The sequence below is a fragment of the Anolis carolinensis genome, chromosome 2 (assembly GCF_035594765.1).
Source record: "Anolis carolinensis isolate JA03-04 chromosome 2, rAnoCar3.1.pri, whole genome shotgun sequence".
Lineage (NCBI taxonomy): Eukaryota > Metazoa > Chordata > Lepidosauria > Squamata > Dactyloidae > Anolis > Anolis carolinensis.
Genome location: NC_085842.1, coordinates 138,845,553 through 138,864,505, shown reverse-complemented (window position 1 = coordinate 138,864,505; position 18,953 = coordinate 138,845,553). Strand labels below are relative to the sequence as shown.

The 18,953-nt window shown below is 40.7% G+C and overlaps 1 protein-coding gene across 6 annotated transcripts in view; it reads left to right on the top strand.

The window, feature by feature from the left end:
* Nucleotides 1-18,953, top strand: part of septin9 (septin 9) — a 267,624-nt gene that overhangs the window by 191,785 nt on the left and 56,886 nt on the right. The window contains exon 1 of one of the 6 annotated variants that reach the window (XM_062970659.1): nt 3,349-3,491. The exons of 4 other annotated variants lie outside the window; for them this stretch is intronic. The gene's annotated coding sequence lies outside the window, so the exon portion shown is untranslated. Of the gene's footprint in view, nt 1-3,348; nt 3,492-3,888; nt 4,358-18,953 lie in introns of those variants that run through there. One more of the 6 variants, XM_062970660.1, reaches the window with a different exon arrangement.

Sequence of the window (18,953 nt, the reverse complement as noted above, 5' to 3'; positions counted from 1 at the left end):
AGAGAAAAAGTGAGATGATGATGATGATGATAATAATAATAATAATAATAATAATAATAATAATAATAATAATAATAATAATACATGTAGGAGTGAATGAGGCTGATTTCGCAACTGTATTGCTTATAACTTGAAGTGGCCTGCACTATCTTTGTAACCATCTCTAAAAGTATCCAGAAAAGTTGAAACTGCCTGCTGGTGTCTCTGGAACAGCTCATCAGTCCAAAGCATACCAGGAGAGGTCAAAATGCAGCTAATTTCCTGTTTAAACCAAATGATGACATTTCATTGTTTGCCCTAATGGCCTTTGACTTGTTTATCAGTTAACCCTCCCATTTCTCCTTCCCTTCCTCTAAAAGCCCAAATTCCATTTGATCCCCTTGCTGAATTGCTACAGTGGAAACAATATTTCATCCACTACAGCTGTTCCCTTGTGCCAGCAGGATGCTGACCGACAGGTTGGTGGTTCAAATTCAGGAGAGCGGATGAGCTCCCTCTGTCAGCTCCAGCTCCCCATGTGAGGACATGAGAGAAGCCTCCCACAAAGATGGGAAAACATCAAACATCTGGGCGTCCCCTGGGCAACGTCTGATGGCCAATTCTCTCACATCAGAAGCAACTTGCAGTTTTTCAAGTCACTCTTGACATGAAAAAAGCTATTCCCTTGATCTTAGAAACAGTAAATCTGATATTTTCTTATTTGTTGCTTCCCTGGGCACTGCAACAAAATATATACTGTTGGAGTTTTGCAAACCTTCCAAGCTCTGTTCTTCCAGGTTTGTAAAGGTCTTGTGTTCGCTCAGAGGCCCTGTCACACTGGCTTTTCTGTTAGTTCTTTAAAATAAAAGCACATGTTCCTTTAAGTGTCATGTGGCTGACATGTATTCAACCAGGGATGGTTTAATTGCATGGAGGTGCAGTGACATTAAAGCTTCATCTTTGAATTTTTGCCCTCTACATAACTGTTGAAAAATACAGGCGTCCTGCCTCCAACCTAAGGAGGGAAAAGCTCTTGCCCCGAGACAATAGGTCTGCTCTGCGATTTAGTTTGTAAGCCCTCAAGATGACAGATCCCCTCCAAGCTTGAAAATTTTGCCAGCAGAATTTGATCCCTATCTCCTACTCTTCGTCTGTGTTGCTTTTAATGAAATGTTTGATAATAACAACATATAAACAGTTTTCCCCATTGCAATTTATTTAGCCTGATTCAGAGGAAGCTTTGAAGTTCTTTTTGTTGTTCTTTGGGGAAGAGTAAACCAAATTGAAATCATGTGTTGGAAACTGACTTCCTCCTGGGCCCATTGAGCTGTCCAAGCATTATCATATTTTCTTTCATTTTTTCCACTCAGATGGTAACCTATCATTTCCATGCTTTATCTCAATACATACACATCCACAGCTCCTAAGAACCACATTAAGAGCATTTTCTTCTAGACAATACATACAATTACTGTATTGTATTGCACATAGACAGCAAAATCATTGTTTTCCAAATATTTCTTTTCTTATTCCCATAGAAGCCTACAATGCATGTGCACACTTTATATAGAGATGTCTTGGTTCCAGGGAAAGTTCATGTTTCTAGAGCTGCATTCCTCAATGTCTGATAAATCACCAGAGTTCTCTTACAGCTATAGATACCTGGGATCAAATATGCTTACAAGCTCATTCATTTCTACCCCTGAGTAGACGTATATTATGACCCCATGCATATCTGGTTTCATATACCAACATCTGACAAAATATATTGTCTCTAGGTATTTTCTTAGTATTTCAACATTACTATATAAAATTATTGGGCCAGAAGTACTTCATTTCAATAGAGTTTGCTATTATCTGCAGTTTCATGTATATTCACATGCTGTTTGGGAATGTATCTCCCACAGATACAGAAGTCATACTGTGTTCTTCTTCTTCTTGCTGCTGCTGCTGTTGTTGTTACTGCCATTTGTGTGTATGCAAGAAATGTGTGCCTGCTGGTTCTCTCTTGATGGTCTTCCTTGAGCATTGATACTTTGGCAGTGCAGCCATCTATTCTATGGTTATTCAAAAAATAAATTCAATGGGACTTGGTCCCAGAAAGTGTGCCCTACTAGTATAGATTGAGCATTCCTTATCCAAAACTCCAGTATCTAAAATACTACAACAACTGTAATTGTCCATGTGGGTGGCTAAGAAAGTGACACCATTGCTTTCTGGTTGTTCATTGTACACAACTTTGTTTCACAATTATTAAAAAACTGCATAAAATTAACTTAAGGCTGTCAGAATCTGGGGAAAAATATCTGAAATCCAAAATTCTTCTGGCCCCAAACTTTTTGGATAAGGAATACTGCAGCAGCACAGATAAGCTTGGAGAGAACTCTGTAAGACTTTCTCTGGAAAGGCATCCCTGTCTTTTGCTGTTTATGACCCTCCTGGATCCGAGCAGGGACACAGGCACTTTTATTTAGAAGAAAACCCCACTGACCCCAGTGTGACCTGCTTCTTGAAACCCACATGGGAGTGCAGAGCCAGGTTGTGAAAAAGACGAAAAAGAAGCTGACTTGCTTGCAAAGTCTGGATGAAATTCATGTGATTTTTTTTACAGTCATAGAATCATAGAGTTGGAAGAGACCTCGTGGGCCATCCAGTCTAACCTCTTTCTGCCAAGAAGCAGGAAAATCGCATTCAAAGCATTCCCAGCAGATGGCCATCCAGCCTCTGCTTAAAAGTCTCCAAAGATGGAGCCTCCACCACAGTCCAGGGCAAGAGAGTTCCACTGCTGAACAGCTCTCACAGTGAGGAAGTTCTTCCTCATGGTCAGGTGGAATCTCCTTCCCTGTAGTTTGAAGCCATTGTTCCCCATCCTAGCCTCCAGGGCAGCAGAAAACAAGCCTGCTCCTTCCTCCCTATGACTTCCCCTCACATATTTATGCATGGCCATCATGTCTCCTCTCAGCCTTCTCTTCTGCAGGCTAAACATGCCCAGCTCTTTCAGCCACTCCTCATAGGGCTTGTTCTCCAGGCCCTTGATCATTTTAGTTGCCCTCCTCTGGACACATTCCAGCTTGTCAACATCTCCCTTCAACAGCGGTGCCCAGAATTGGACACAGTTTTCCAGGTGTGGTCTGACCAAGGCAGAATAGAGGGGGAGCATGACTTCCCTGGATCTAGACACAGTCAATGTGCCTAAAGTCAGGATATGAGTCTCTGAGTTTCTGCGCGCCCTCCCTCTTTTGCTGCAGTCATTTTGGCAGCCAGAGCCTGAGCCTTTCCCTCCCTGAACTCCTTCTCCTCTGGCTGCCCTGCTCTCCCCTCCCCTCCCCTGCCCTGCCCTGCCCACCTCCAGGTCTTGCTCTCCTTTCCTTGCTCCGTGGGATGCTCGTTAGTCACCGAATGACAATGTGCCTTTGATCATTGACTAGGATCCTGAGCCACGTGACCCAGGAAGGGGGCGGGTCTTCTCAGCTAACATAGCCAGCAGACTGGAGAGTTTTCAGCTGCTTTGGGTGAGTTCTCCTCCAAACTGCCTTTGTTCTTGGAAACAGGAAACTTTTTTCCTTACCCCTCTGACGATGGGCTGCAAATAGTTTTTTTTGGAGGGATCTCCTTCTCTCCTTCCTTCTCTCCTTCCTTCCTTCCTTCTCCCCCCCCCCCTCTCTCTTTCTTTCCTTCTTTCTTGTCTTCCCTTCGCTCCCCTTCCCTTTCTGCTTCAGGGTGCCTTGGCTTTTGTGCAGAGAGAAAGTGGGGCAGGGGCAGGAGGAGCTCAAGGGGCAGGAAGCCTAGACTGCAGGGAGGGAGGGAGGGAAGGAAGAAATGCTTGGGTTTTGTGGGATTGACGAGGGAGGGGGGGTCTCATGCTTCTTCCCAGGACGAGTTCAGTGGAGCCTGGTGTGAGGCTTCTTTTGTGGGAGTAGGACATGCAGACCCCCTCCTTTGCTTCAGCAGAAGAAAGGGCTGCCTGGGGCTGGTCACAAGCGAGATGCAGCACTGGAGAAGGGGGGTTCAGTTTTCCATGTCTTGACCAGATTGCTTTGCTGCGGGAAGAAAAGGGCTTTGTGCCTCACAGCTATCTCTTTGTAAATATTTGGCCAATGGAGCCGAGTGCTGCGCTAATTTCTGCCTCCCATGCGCTCTTTCTTTCCCATCCTTGGCCCCCCTCCTGGCAGTGTCCCTTGCACTCTACAGAGAAGGGACACAACTTCACTGTAGTTCCCTCTCCGCCCCATCCCCCCCCCCCCCCAGTAACCCCACCATCCTCCCCTCCCCTTGACTACATACAGTGAAGGACTTATTATCTAGCCATCTGGCTTGAGAAAGCAGCACAGTGTGAGTGCCTGCATTTCCCTGTCTTTGCAGAACATAAGCCTCAGAGGTAGGTGTTGGACTTATCATGCCTTTGCTTTTACATTTTCTATCTGTTACTCTGTTTCCAACTCTTCTCCTTACTCCTTCTCTTCTCCATTTTCCCCAAACTGAAACATTGTCTCCCATGCCCTAAAAAATAATGTGGGTAAGACAAGGGAAGATGACAAATAGGTTTCCAGGTCCACATTCCTTGCTGATGTTCATTGCTGTCAGGTTGGTTTCCGCTTATGTTGAGTGACCCTGTAAATGAGAAGCCTCTGTGACCCCAATCATTAACAGCTCTGCCCAGATCTTGCAAACTCAGGGCTGTTGCTTATTTATTTGAGACAATCACTTGTAACATGTCTAATAAGGGACACTGTAGAATAAGGGAGTGGAGGTATTGCTATACATTTGAGCTCCACATTTGCTGATTTGAATGTTACAGATTTGGTTAATGTATTCTCTCTAGGAATCCCTAGATCTTCCAGCAGAATTCTATGGCCAACTTCCAGCTTAGACCATGGAAATCCTAGAGAGGTTAGAAAATGGCAACTTTTCATTGCATTTCCCCTACATTTGTGGGGATTCTGCATCCCTAATCCCATCAAATGTGAAGGGCCCACTGAATTGCCAACTCTTCTCTCATTTCCGTATTGAGAGCTGTATGAGCATTCCTCACTAATGGAGGTTGAACAGGGCACCCTTCTTGATGTGATGGGGGCACTGGGAGTTTCCCCTTTGTTGTTCAGCTACTCCTAATGCATTGTCAAAGGCTTTCATGGCCAGAATCAGAGGGTTGTTATGTGTTTTCCAGGCTGTATGTTCCAGAAGTATTCTCTCCTGAGGTTTTGCCCATGTCTATGGCAGTCATCCTCAGATGTTGGGTGGTATATGCCCCACAATCTCTGAAGATGCCTGCCATAGATGTGGGCGAAACGTCAGAAGAGAATACTTCTGGAACATGGCCATACAGCCTGGAAAACACGCAACAACCCTACTCCCAATGCGCTTCCTCCCTTTAAAAACACTACTGCATACAAGTTTGGGGAGGCCAGGCAACATAGCAACAAATCCAGCCACATTTCTTCTTTCTCTCTGCCTCAAAATCTGTATCTTAGCCTTATTTTTAAGGCCTAGATAACCACGTTGGATGGCATGAAGATGGTAGTGGATAAAAGTTGCAACCATTTCTCCTGCAGATGCAAAGAAATGCAATTTGAATTACAACATAGAAAACAGGAAAGGATCCCAAACTTTTGTGAAAAGACCAAAAGGCATTGCCCTAGTGATTTCTAAGAGTGAACAGACTGAAGCAGTATGAAGGCATAGAAATATTTGTGCTCCTGTGGGTGCCATTTGCAGTTGCTTTCAGAAGGGGGTTTATACACAGAGACACACCTTTCTCAAATAGTTTTTGAAACAGCTATGCCCTTGAAGCCTCGTGTGCATACATCTGGAGGGGCCTTGTATCAGTCACTGAGATTTTGCATCATGGATGCAGTTGATAACCTTGCTATAATTTTCAGGGGGAAGAAAGAACCTTCCTCTTGTTTGTCCCAAGCCAACAAATGGAATCTATAGTTACTAGTGTATCTCATCTTTTTGACTCCCCCAGTTGTTCAGAAATTAAATTGTAAGGTCTTTATGACAAAGGCCCGTCTTTTTATATTACAAGTTGAGTATCCCTTATTCAAAATGATTAGAACCAGAGGTCTTCCTTATTTTATTTTGGGGGGATTTTGAAATACTTGCATATATATAACTAGCTTGGGGACCCAGCAGGGCCCGGATTATTTGAAAAAGGCATGATTTGTCTTTGAATGTTATATATTCTGTTTGGAGTGCGTGAACTACAATTCCTAGAATCGTGGGTCAATCCTCCCCAAACCCTGCCAGTATTCAAAGTTGGCCATTTTGGGTCTGTGTACCAAGTGTGGTTCAGATCCGTCGTTGGTTGTGTTCAGTGCTCTTTGGATGCAGGTGAACTACAACTCCTAGAATCAAAGCCCATTCCCACAAACCCTTGCAGTATTTTCAGTTCGGTCCCGGTCCATTGTCAGTGGTGATCACTGTTTCTCTGGATGCAGGTGAACTATAACTCCCTTTCCCCCAAACTTGTCCAATATGTTCTGTTGGTTATGGGGGCTCTGTGTGCCAAGTTTGGTCCTGGTCCATCATCGGAGGGGTTCGGAGTGCTCATTCATTACAGGTGAACTATAAATCCCAGTACCTACTACTCCCAAATGTCCAGGCCAATTCCCCTCCAAACCCACCAGTATTCAAATCTGGGCATATCCAGACCCATCATTGTTTGGGTTCATAGTGTTCTAGGTATAGGTGAACTACGACTCCTCTAAATCACACATGGGGGCAGTTTGGAACTCTGAATAAGATATACTCAACTTGTATTTAGTTTGCATTGTTCTTTGAATTGCCATGTGTGGTGATGGCCTCTATACAGATGGTGATAAAAAAGATTATGAGCTAGCGGGATGCTGCTTATCTGGGTATTTCTGGCCTCAATAATTTGCATAAATGTGCACATCCTTTCAATGTGTTCTAGTGCTGAAGTGACTGCAAGTAAGGTGTTGGTCTAGTAATAATCCTTTTGCAGCTCACTCCACAGACGAATTTTATACCAGAACTTGTCTGAGAAAACCCAGTGGAAGTCAGAGTGTTTCCATAAGTTAACAGATGACTTGAAAGCATGCTCACACATTTAGGATCTCTAGACTTTAGCTTGCACTAAGTGCATAGGTCTGATGGCAATTGAAGGCTGAAACATCTGGAAGGCCAAAAAGGTCATCTTGGAAGGAAACTCAACCAGGCATAGCTCGAGGGATGATTGTAACTCAGTAGACTTCACCATATGCCAGCAAAGTCCTTTTCCTATTCACAGAACAGTTGGCCTCTCTCGTTGTAATAGAATAAGTAGACACAAGACAGATTTTAAATGATAACAGAAGGTAATGCAGTCTGCCTGCACTGTGTGATCTATACTTCACATTGTGATCTATATTTCATCATACTTCAATAACAACAGTGGTTTCAGAGAAAGACTCCAGCACAATGCAATTGGAATTATTTGCAGGTTTGACCTCTTCAGAGTTAGTCACAACAGACAGAAAGGCTGTAGATAGAGGGTAAGATCATGTGGCCCTCCAGATGTTGTTGGACTGCAGTTCCCAGCAACCTATGCCAGCATGGCTGGTGGTGAAAGGCCACATGATTCCCACTCCTGCTCTAAACTTGTGTCTAATGGGAAGTCCCATTTAATTTATTGAAACTTATTTTCCTGAAGGTGTTAACTACAAATGGCTTTTACCTTTGGGAGACCTCCAAGACACTGTATTCTTACCCTGCTGAGACCTTGCAGACTTTGTCTCTCCATTTAGAATGGGGACTTCTTCTTTTGCTACGGCTGTCCATATTACCAAGCAGTTTAGCATTGCCTAATGATGGAGCCCCGGTGACTTGCAGACCGAAAGGTCCCAGGTTCAAATCCCAAGAGCGGAGTGAGCGCCCGCTGTTAGCTCCAGTTTCTGCCAACCTAGCAGTTCGAAAACATGCCAATGTGAGTAGATCCATATGTACGGCTCCGGCGGGAAGGTAACGGTGCTCTATGTAGTCATGCCGGCCACATGACCTTGGAGGTGTCTACAGACAACGCTGGCTCTTCGACTTAGAAATGGAAATGAGCACCAACCCTCAGAGTCAGACATGACTGGACTTAACGTCAGGGGAAACCTTTACCTTTACCTAATGAGTTATGTTGAATGTATGAAAATTTGGTTATGGTGTTTTGCCTTATACAGAGTTCAGGTTTAGTTACAGTGGTTTTGCCTTATACAGAGTTCAGTTTACTTGCTCTCAGGCCAATTTTTTCTTTTTTTCTTTTTCTTTTGTTGTCCAAAGAACTCGCTTCCAGCACCACATTTGACTTATGTTGATTGATTTTCAGCTTTCTGGTACAGGTGATCCTGACTTTGATATTCAATAATATATAGGACTGCTTGTCTTTCTACAAGGCACTGGATCCCATCTGATGTTGGAAGCTAAGCATGGTCAGCCCTTGCTAGTACTTGGATGGGAGAACTGAAATGACTGCCAGTTGCTGTAGGCTGTATTTCAAAAGAAGGAAAGAGTAAAAAGCTCTCTGAGTACCCCCTTACCTAAGAAGAACCTGTGAAATCAATAGTATTACCATAAGTCAAAAGGTGACTTGAAGGCATGTTCCTTAAAGGCAAAAACTCTTGTTTGGTCTTGCAAGCTGAGCATGATCAGCCCTAATTAGTACATAGATGTGAAACTGCCAATGAATGCCAAGTGCTGTAGGCTATATTTTAGAGGAAGGAACTAGAAAATACTATTTCTGAGTGCACCTTACCTAAGAAAACCTTATGAAATCCATGGGGTCACTGCAAGAAAGGAATTACCTCTCATTAGATGTTCACAGATATCCTTATTAATATTTTTCTCTACATTTTGGGAATATGGTAGATTCACCCTGTCTCTGTTTTGAATATATTTTGCATTTCTCTTTGCTCTGCATAGTAATGTGACACACGGATTGATGATTTTCTTGCAATTAGTTTGGAATAATAAAATCCACCACATTTCTTCTCCTGCTGTCTGTTACCATACACTAAGGGTAGCATGCCCAATGTTAGATACAGTGGACACTGCTTCTACCATGTTTCCCCGAAAATAAGACAGTGTCTTATATTAATTTTTGCTCCTAAAGATGCTCTAGGTCTTATTTTCAGGGGATGTCTTATTTTTCCATGAAAAAGAATTCACATTTATTGTTAAACATTTATTATATACTGTACAGTAGTTGTCATCACAAACCAGCATAACCTGACAAACTGAATCCTATCAAGAATTTCTTGTTACTACCATCATTTCCATGTACAACACTCTATGGTAGGTACATTTACTGATCCTGCATGCTGTGGTGTTCTGTTCGGTGGGCATTCTTCCAAACAAAAACTTTGCTAGGTCTTACTTTCGGGGGAGGCCTTATATTCAGCAATTCAGCAAAACCTCTACTAGACTTTGCTAGGTCTTATTTTCTGGGGATGTCTTATTTTAGGAGAAACAGGGTAAGCAGTTTCTTCCATAATAAATATGAAGGAATCCAAATTGTAGCAATTTTTTTTGCTATGTATGATAGTGGTGGTGGTAGTGGTGCTGCTGCTGCTGCTGATGTTTTCAGTAGATTTACATAACAGGGTAGCCATTGACTAGGTAAAGTTCAGGAAAAGTGAAGATCATTGCTGGATTGTTCCTCCCATACCATCTGGGTAGCCTGTTCATGAGGTCTGTCAGTCCCACTTCTGAGCCATAGAATAATCCCTTTGTTTTCCCCTAAATGATCAATTACCATATGAATAGCCCTGCCTCCAAATCACCCCAGGAACTTTTTTTCCAAGGGGCCTTCTGTCCAGAGATGCTTAAGAGTTGACCAATATAATACATGGGAGACTGTGGGGTTGGATTCAGAAAATGCTGTTTGGTAGTATATGCTGGGGTTTGGTTCCAAGTCACACATACATACACTGTGAATACTCAGATCCCACTAGTGGCACAGTAAAACAGTGTCCCTTATACAAAATGACAAAGCAAAATTTGCTTTTGAATTATTGTGGGGTGGAATATTTTCAAACCCTTATTGGTTGAATCCATGGTTACAGTGGGCTGTCTATTATATGAATCCACCTAAAAACAAACTTACACACAGAGAGAGCACCATATATATTTGTATTTGTATCAGTCTTCAGGTTTATTAGGCACAAAATATATAAATGTAGTTTGACTTTCAAAATTTGACCTGAATTGCAAGATCTGAGCAGGACTGTTAATAACAAGATGTTCTGGAGGTCTCCAAGTAGCTGTAGTTCAAAGTTGACCTAATGGCAGATAACTACAGCAGTCTCAGGGTAAAGAGGCATGTATATTTGGTGGTAAAGTATTTTCCCTATTCTTTGCTCTGGAATTTGTAAGTTTGTTTGTTCATTTTTTTCTTTCTTTTTTGCCTCACATGTCTGAAGTGGGATGCAATAAAAGTGAAGGTCAGAATATGAAAATGTCAAGAATTATGGTTGTCTTCTTTCTCACTCAGTCTCCTTTTAAAAAAAATGTATTATTAGTAAATGAATATTACAAATCAATAATGTTAACCAAACACTGCTGTCCTGAAATATTTTGCACTAGAAGCGGCAGATTGATAAGAGAATATGTTTGAAATCGGAGAGGGAAGTGACTACTTGAGTACATCTGTCTACATAGTTCACAATCTGAATATGAAGCAGAGTTGCAGTATTGTTGTAAAATTCCAGGCTAGGAGCACCTCTGTCTTGTATGGATTAGGTTTCAGTTTGTTTGCCATCATCCAGTCACTAGTGATGACAGACATTGATTTAGGACCAGACAGCTTCCTTAGCTCAGGGTGGAAAGGAGTAGTGGAGTTGGGCGTCATCTGCATATAGATGGCACCACAATCCAAGACTCCTGGATGACTTCTCCCGGTGGCAGTTTCATGGATATGTTAAAGAACATGAGTGACAAGTCAGAGCCCTGAGGGACCCTGCAGACTAATGGCCAGGGGGTTGAGCAGGAGTCCCAGCACAACCTTCTGGGCAAATTTCTCCAGGAACGAATGGAGCATTCTCTATTCAAAAGAATAAAATTATATAAATATGTTATCAGAAGTGACTAGAATCAAAAACCAGTGAGACAAAACTTCATTTTTGTCACTGAACTTCAAAGTTGAAACCTCGAAGTAAAAAGTGTCAAGTTAAAATTCATGAACAGATTCTAGTCAAAATGCTTGTATTGGAATAAAGTTTTCTTGTCATACTACAGCCCTACATTCATTTAGTCATTTCAACTTGGAATTAGAGATTCAATTGAATGAAATGTGAGAATGATTTATTCTTTTCTTATTAGAACTAACCATTTGATTTCAATCTACCTGCACTCATTGACTTAGTTTAGTGCCACAATGTGCATTTCAAAAAACAATGGTTTTATGACTGGACAGTCTTGATGGCAATGCTTTCTGTGTTTGATTTTGCTTTAACTTCATTGTCCACAGTTCCATTGCCAAGTTGTGGGTACTATACTCATACCTGAAATTCAGGAGTAATACTTCATGCATTTTATTAAGTAAACTATAATGCAAACATGTTCATGCCATAATAAATGTGTTCATCTTTAAGGTGCAAAAGTATGTATCCTACTTTTAATTTAACAGATTTAAATTAATTGTGCCAGCTGCTGAAAGGACTTTTTAAATGTACACTAGAAAAGAAGAAAAAAGAGGTACTGTTCAGATATTGGGAATGTTCTAGACCAGTGTCATAAAGATCCTAACACCCCTCCTTTTAGTCTATATTGAGGGAAACGTTTGCTGTTCAAGTGGATTGTGTCATCAAACAGGGTATGTTGGTTTCCCAGGGAAGCACTTCCTAATGTCCTACGTAGGAGCATGCATTCAGCATCTGGTGCTGCCCCATGGAGATAAACAGGAAATTTTTAACAACTCATTTGTCACTGAATGAAAACAGCCAGACAACTGGGCAAAAAAGTAGGAGAATCTGGAGCCAGGAAGTACAGATTTTCCCTTCAAGCCCACAGGTTTGAGAATTTGACTTCATAACACTTGAGAAGGGTCAGCACCTTTAATGTGGTGGAGGGAAACCTTTTTTGGTTTTTAAATTCATTAAAACAAAACAGAAATGTGTTAATGGGTCTAAAGCAATTTAGGATAAAATATACTAGATAAGACCACAAGTAGAAAGATTCAATACAGGGTGAATACAGTTTTTTTCCCCCCTGAAATAACAAAACAGTCAAAAGTTCAAGCTTCCTAACCATGCATTTTCTAATATTATGTCACCAAGATTCCGGTGGAATTTTCATAATTCTCCACTTAAGAACAATATAATAATAATGATGATGATGATGATGATGATGATGATGATGATAATAATATAAAAATAAAAACTTTATATATATTCTGCCCTATCTCCCCATATATGACCTTCCAAATATATGACCCTCCAAATTGTCCTCATTTGTTTCCTATTGCCCCAAGCATCTGAAAAAATGATCTGTTCAGTATAATTGATCATTCCTTCATTACTGAAAACTGCAGCCCTAAAGGTTGCAAACTTTTAAGGGAAGTTAGTTCTTCCTGCCTGTCATCAGATGCCATTATCCATGCTCTCTGGTTAACGCCTCATATCTATTAATTCATGGGTCACACAATAGACCCTATATGTGAGTAAGGCAATACATAAGTGATTTAAGGGATAGTGTATCTTCATTCTGGCCCAAGAATGCTGTAAAGTCATACTGGATAACCTAAAAAATGCATTAAAAGGATGTATTTTGTTGAACATGAATAAAAGAAATGTAGGTCTTACTGTATGTAAACCCTATAACAACACAGTATACTATTGAAAGCACATTCTAGTCAATTTGTACAAGCTGGTGAGATAAGAATATTTTGATCTGGAAATCAATCCTTGCTTTCCTTGGGAGGGAGACCCAAAATCTGGGAGCAGCTGCTGAGAAGATCCTGTCCCTTGTTCCCACCAAATTAGTCTGAGAAGGTGGTGGAGCAGAGAAGAGGTCTTTCCTGAAGATTTTAGAGTTCTTCTAAGCCTCAAAGATCTCACTGGACTAAAGTGGGCCAAAGACTGAAAGAAGGGTGATAATAATGCAATGTCTTATCGTTAGCCATAAAATGCATCCAGAAGAATACTGTATGGTAGACACTGCGAATAAGCTGCTTGGATAGTGAGGAGCAAATAACTTGTGTTCACTGGAACAAATGCGTATTCTTTTTGCTGGGTGGTTCCATTATTCTATTTCATGGCAATAGTAGTAAGAGAGTCTTTGTTCTTTGCACTTTGGTGTTCCCTCACACAACAGGCATAATTGTCTAGGAACTGGCTATTTATATATGAGCTTGTATTCTGCTCTTCAGTTAAATTCTCAGGATGGCTTATAAAATACAAAAATCAGGGAATAAATTATGCCTCTACAATGTTAAAATCAGAATATTGCCTTCACGGAGGCCTTTGTGAGCTAAAGATGTCTGTTCTTGGTAATTTCCAAAAAGTCAATTTGATAGATAACTTAACAGCCACCTTCTGTGCATTTCAATGGTATTTGTTGCATAACAAAGATGGCAAAACCACCTAGAGAAGCACTGTGATATATAATTGAAAATATGTATGTGTATGTTGCTTGGATAGAGAATATAAAGACACTAGCAAATGAACTGATTTATTTGAAATTAACAGTGCCCAACCATTGCAGAGGGAAACGGGAACACATTCCTGCTATGTTGTGTACTGCTTGGGAGCTCCAAAGCTAGTTTTGCTGCTATCATGATTCTTTGTTTCCAGAGGGAATTATTCAGTTTCACAGGCCAGAGACCATTGATATTTTTTCATATGGTATGAAAATATATCTTAAATGTATAGGGGGAAAGTTTTTGATTTAGGATAGGTATATCATTTTTGAGCCACTCAGAGGCCAGGTAAAATGTGGAAATTTATTTGACTTTCCAATACTTGGAAATGGAGGATGTCCCTTCCTGACAGAACTAGGTTACATTCCTTCCTATTTGTTCTCACTGCACTACAACAACAATATTTACAAAAAGAATGAATAGAATAAAGATCTAATATTGCCATCTTTTAGATCTAAGTAAGAGCATTAGAAATTGTTCAGTAAATGAGCTTCTTATTATTTTGCTTACGTTTCTAAATGATTGCTTCAAGCAACTCAGTCCTTTTGTTCATTTCTTAAATTCATCTGATAGCATTATTAATGGCAGTTTCTGTTACAAAAATGAACATATATAAGTGGAGTACCTTGTTTATTGGTTAGGGTGGACTAGTAACAGCTGCATGGAAATTTTCTGGCTAAATCTTCTGCTATCTGTCTTCAGATAAGATTCAGTGCCTTTAGGGTATTAGATCAGCCAGATGTTATTGGATGTATGAAATACTCCATCTTAATGGCTCTTGGTCAGTACAACAGTAAGGAACATGCACGCAATGCATCTTATAGTTGAAAATGGCATGAGATGCTGTACAGAACTAATGAATTCTGGAGATACGAATACAGTTACAAAATTGTTTATTTCTGATAAAATGTTAACACAGTTCCTCAGCTTTTCAAAACTGAGTAGGTAGATCTGGGCTAGATCTGTCCCTATGAAGTTTGTTTACCTACACAGTGGTTCTCAACCTTGTTCCTTGTTCCTGTGGATTTTCATGCCAATTTCATGTAGCCTTGTATCTTGAGTTTTGTTCCAGTCCCTTGTTTTGCTCTTGGTGAATTTTGGATTATCCAGTCATTGTTCCTGAAGGTTTTGCAGTTTGGATTCCTTGTTGCAGTCAAAGATCTTGTTATTTGTTCCAGTTTTGTGCCTGTTCCTTAGACTAATTTTGATACCTTGTTGGAGTTTATTCTTGTATTTGATTTTCATAGACCCTTGCTTCAAGATTCTAAGGTATCTTGTACCTGAATGACTAAAATCTTGTTTCATTGACTTTGAAGTTTGATTTGCTATTGCTTACATATATTCTTCAATAAACAACATGCTTTGCTTATAGTCTGGTGCTCCAATGTGGGTTTGAGGTGTCTCTGCAGTCTAGGGGTGCAACACCTAATATATTACCTATGTTAAGGCTTTGTTCTTATAAGCCTTAAAACAATTTCTGACTTACTTAAAGGGAACTATCATGGGGTTTTCTTGGAATGATTTGTTCACAGTGGATCTGTCATTACCTTCTTCTGAGGCTGAGAGGGTTTGAGATGCCCAAAGTTTTCATAGCTGAGCTGAGATTCAAAACCTGGATTTCAAGATTAATCTTTAAAACATCTGGTGGGCACTACATTGCTTCTTCCAGGTTTCGATCAAAAAAGTATCTTGCTAACTTTTAGAAGTAAACAGAGTAGGGAAGGAGCTGGTTATCACTCTGCTCCAGCAAAGCACTTTCCAGCCACTAACACGGCATTAATTTGAAGAAGTCGGCTACCTTTTCTCCAGGTGCAGTCATCTGCAGAGGCCCTGCTGATCAGTGGTTTTCCAACTGGTGGAGCCAGGTTTTCTTATATTTTAAAGCAGTGGTTCCCAACCTGTGGGCCGTGGCCCAGCAATGGGCTGCAAGAGCGAAAATCCGGTCTGTGAACCTCCTTCCTTTTTATTTTATTTTATTTATTTTATTTCTGCTCCTTCCTGCAGAGCTGACCATTGCCTTCAATAGACCACATCAGCTCTAGATTATTAAATATGGCATTCTGTAGGCAAGCAGATAGTGACTACTGGAGGTCATATGTTCTGTATCAGAAACTAGAGCTGATATGGTCTATCCAATGAATTTTTCTGAATCAGCACCCCAAATAACAAAACCGAATCTAAAGTTGACCAAAAACTGATTTGTAACCCTTTTGGTACTAATGTTGGAGAGTGTTCCCCAGTCAAGTGGTCTCTGGTCAAAGAAAGTTTGGAAACCACTGTTTTAAAATATCCAGGTGCCTTAGTGTGTGTGTATCTGCTTTCAAGTTGCCTACTGACTTATGGTGATGTCGTGAACTTCTTAGGCAAGGAATTCTCAGAGGTGGTGTTGCTAGTTCCTTCCTCTGAAATTTAGCCTACCACACCAGGTGTTCTTTGGTGGTCACCCATCTAAATATTAATCAGGACTGACCCTGCTTAGCTTCCAACATTAGAATACATATGTACTCTTTAAAAAACTGTTATTGGTAGATTGATACTATTGTGGGAATTATCATGAGAATTGTTTAGGGAATTGGCAATTCAGGGGAATACCCAGTATAAGTAGTACAAAACTCACTGTAACCAGTTTGCTGTGGAGGAATATGCAATCATTGGAAAATGTTGACCAGAGAGTTGATCTGTTTGTTTCTATATATAACACAGCCCAACAAAAAACAACACCACCATTTTTCTTATTGTCTTGGTTTTTAGGCCTGTTCCTGCTAGCATTGGGTAGACCACATCAGCTCTAGACATTGTTATCATGATTTTCTATGGGTGAGCAGATGACTACTGGTATATGGCATATATTCTGTATCTCAAACACTAGTTCTGATAGGGAAAACTGGTGCCATTTTTGGAATCAGCAGGACAAATGTACCCAGAAATAGAACTAACTTTGAGACACCAAAATATGTGTTGGCCAGTGCAATCAAAGGATGGGAGCTAACATGGAATATTGGTCAGAGTCCTGGACCAGGACACTGGGAGACCAGGGTTCAAATCCTTACTCAGTTTGGAAAGCCAGTAACAAGTGACCCTTTCTCAACCTCAGAGGGAGACAATAGCAAAATCTGCCTACAAAACCCATGATAAATTCACTTTACATCAGAAATGCCCTGAAGCCACACAGTAACAACAATCAAAGCAGACACCTTCTCATAAACATTAATGACAGAGGTAGCCTCTGGGCTAGCTCACTTTGCAGAGCATTGATGATTGCAAGAGCACAGTTTACTCAGCCCATTGACAGTAGTCAGCTATGAGGAAGTAGCAATCCTTGTTCAAATGGCTGGATTAAATTTGGTTCTGACTTCCTGGATTGAACCTAGGAAGAGTTTGTGTTAAGAAATGAGACCAGCTGCATCTGGGCAAGGCCATGTTTGGCATCAAGCAGAGGATTTTCATCAAGATTAAGGAGATTAAAACCTCTAATGCCCATCGATAGTGGGTAAAGCTTTTATTAAGTCATAAAAATGGGTGTGTAATCTACAGAAAATTTGCATGCCGCCAGCAAGACAGATTGATGGCTGGATTTGCAGACTGGGTTGCATCATAATGGTAGTGATTTCTTACACTTGTCTGTGCAGCTTTCTAGAATGCGAGAAGCTCAGATCTCTTTTTGTCCAACCTGCTTTCCAGTGACAAGCTTGTAACTGCCAAAGTTCTTGGCGGTGTAGTGAAGGAAAGGCAAGCATCCAGCTGAGCTGTGTTAAATTTTTAATCAATGGGACGTTGAGCGTTGGGTGTGAGAAATGAGGCAGCTAATAACAATTCAGTATGGAGAAGGCGAGCCAGTTCTGAGTGTGGGAAAAACTTGGACAACATTGAAAACTCAGCTGTGAAACATGAAACAGAGATGCTGAAAGGGGGCTGGTTTGACCTAGTAAGTTCCGACACCCCCTGCAGCCTAAGTCCAAATCAAGGGATATTTCTGATTCACCTTGACCAATTTGTCATTGATTTATCAGCATTGAAACTGAAGCCTCTGATAATTAACTCACTGATAGTTAACCCTCAACTAAGTTCATTGAGACTTCCAAGTAAGGTTACATACCTATTTATGCTATGGGGGTGTGCGAACTAGTTTCCTATAAATATGCTCTATTTTTGATTGGATACAGTGAGGATCAAAGTATTTGTTTCCCAGCTGGGGGTTCTGTAAAATATTGCACAAGATAAAGAAAGAAAAATGCTGCCTACATTTGAAATGTGTTAGCTACCTATGTGATCAAAACCATAAAACATTCCATAAAACACTCATGTTCATTTACTAGTCTAAATTAAAAGTACTGCAGGTAGACTCACATATCTTCTTACTGTATGCTTCTCTTCCAAGAGGGCAAAGCTATCTTCAGACCTGTAGAGACAATCAGCAAGGAGTAAGTGAAGGGCTGCATGCTGTAAATAGGATGCCGTGAATAGGTGTGTCAGCTTTGGGGAAACATAAGGGGGAAGCTCTTTTGCTTATAGCAGTGCTAGTGTCTGTGAGAATTGTAGAACTGAACTGATTATGAAAAAAGGTAGGTGGTCAGGACAACCATTCTAGAAGAGTGTGAATGGCTTGAATATTTAAATAGAAAGTAAGGCAGTTCTCCTAATTTAGGTGGCTTTTAGTTATATGTGGCCTTTTGCCACTCCTACAATGCACTAATGTTCTAGAGGTGGCCAGGACTGATCTTTGCCAATCTCCTCCAAACTAGTGACACACCGGTTAATTTTAATCGAGCCAAAAGTAGGGAAAGCGACAGTGTTCTATTCCCATTGCAGGCAGTGATGTGGCTTTACAGTTTAGCAGTAGGCATAGACAATTATAAAGGGATATGTCTACTGACTTTTAATGCTAGTCACTCTTTCAAGATGTATTCTCTGACAGCAAAGTGTGGGAAGAGCATATGGAGCTTTCCTACCCACTTCCTGTAAAGTTGCATTACTTAAACCAATGCTTTCTCTATTTTAGGAAACTGAATGTGTGCCAAAGTTTCAGAGAATGTTATAAAGAATGGGTTGGAATCGTATAACAGGTTTTAAATACTGCCTCTCACTTATATTTTTAATATATTTCAAAATGAAAATCTGGTTTTAGTGTGTTTCATTTTTTCAATTAATAGTTTTTTAGTCATACTGTGTGTATATCAATTGCCTTGAAAATCATATGATGGAAGAAATCAACACCCTGAGCAGATTGTATCACTTGTAAGGTTGTTGTTGGTGAACCTCTTACCTGTTTTTCTTGGTAAGTTTTGCTCAGATACTGAGAAAGTACAACTTGCCCAAGGTCCGCCAATGGGATTTCATGACCAAATGGGATTTG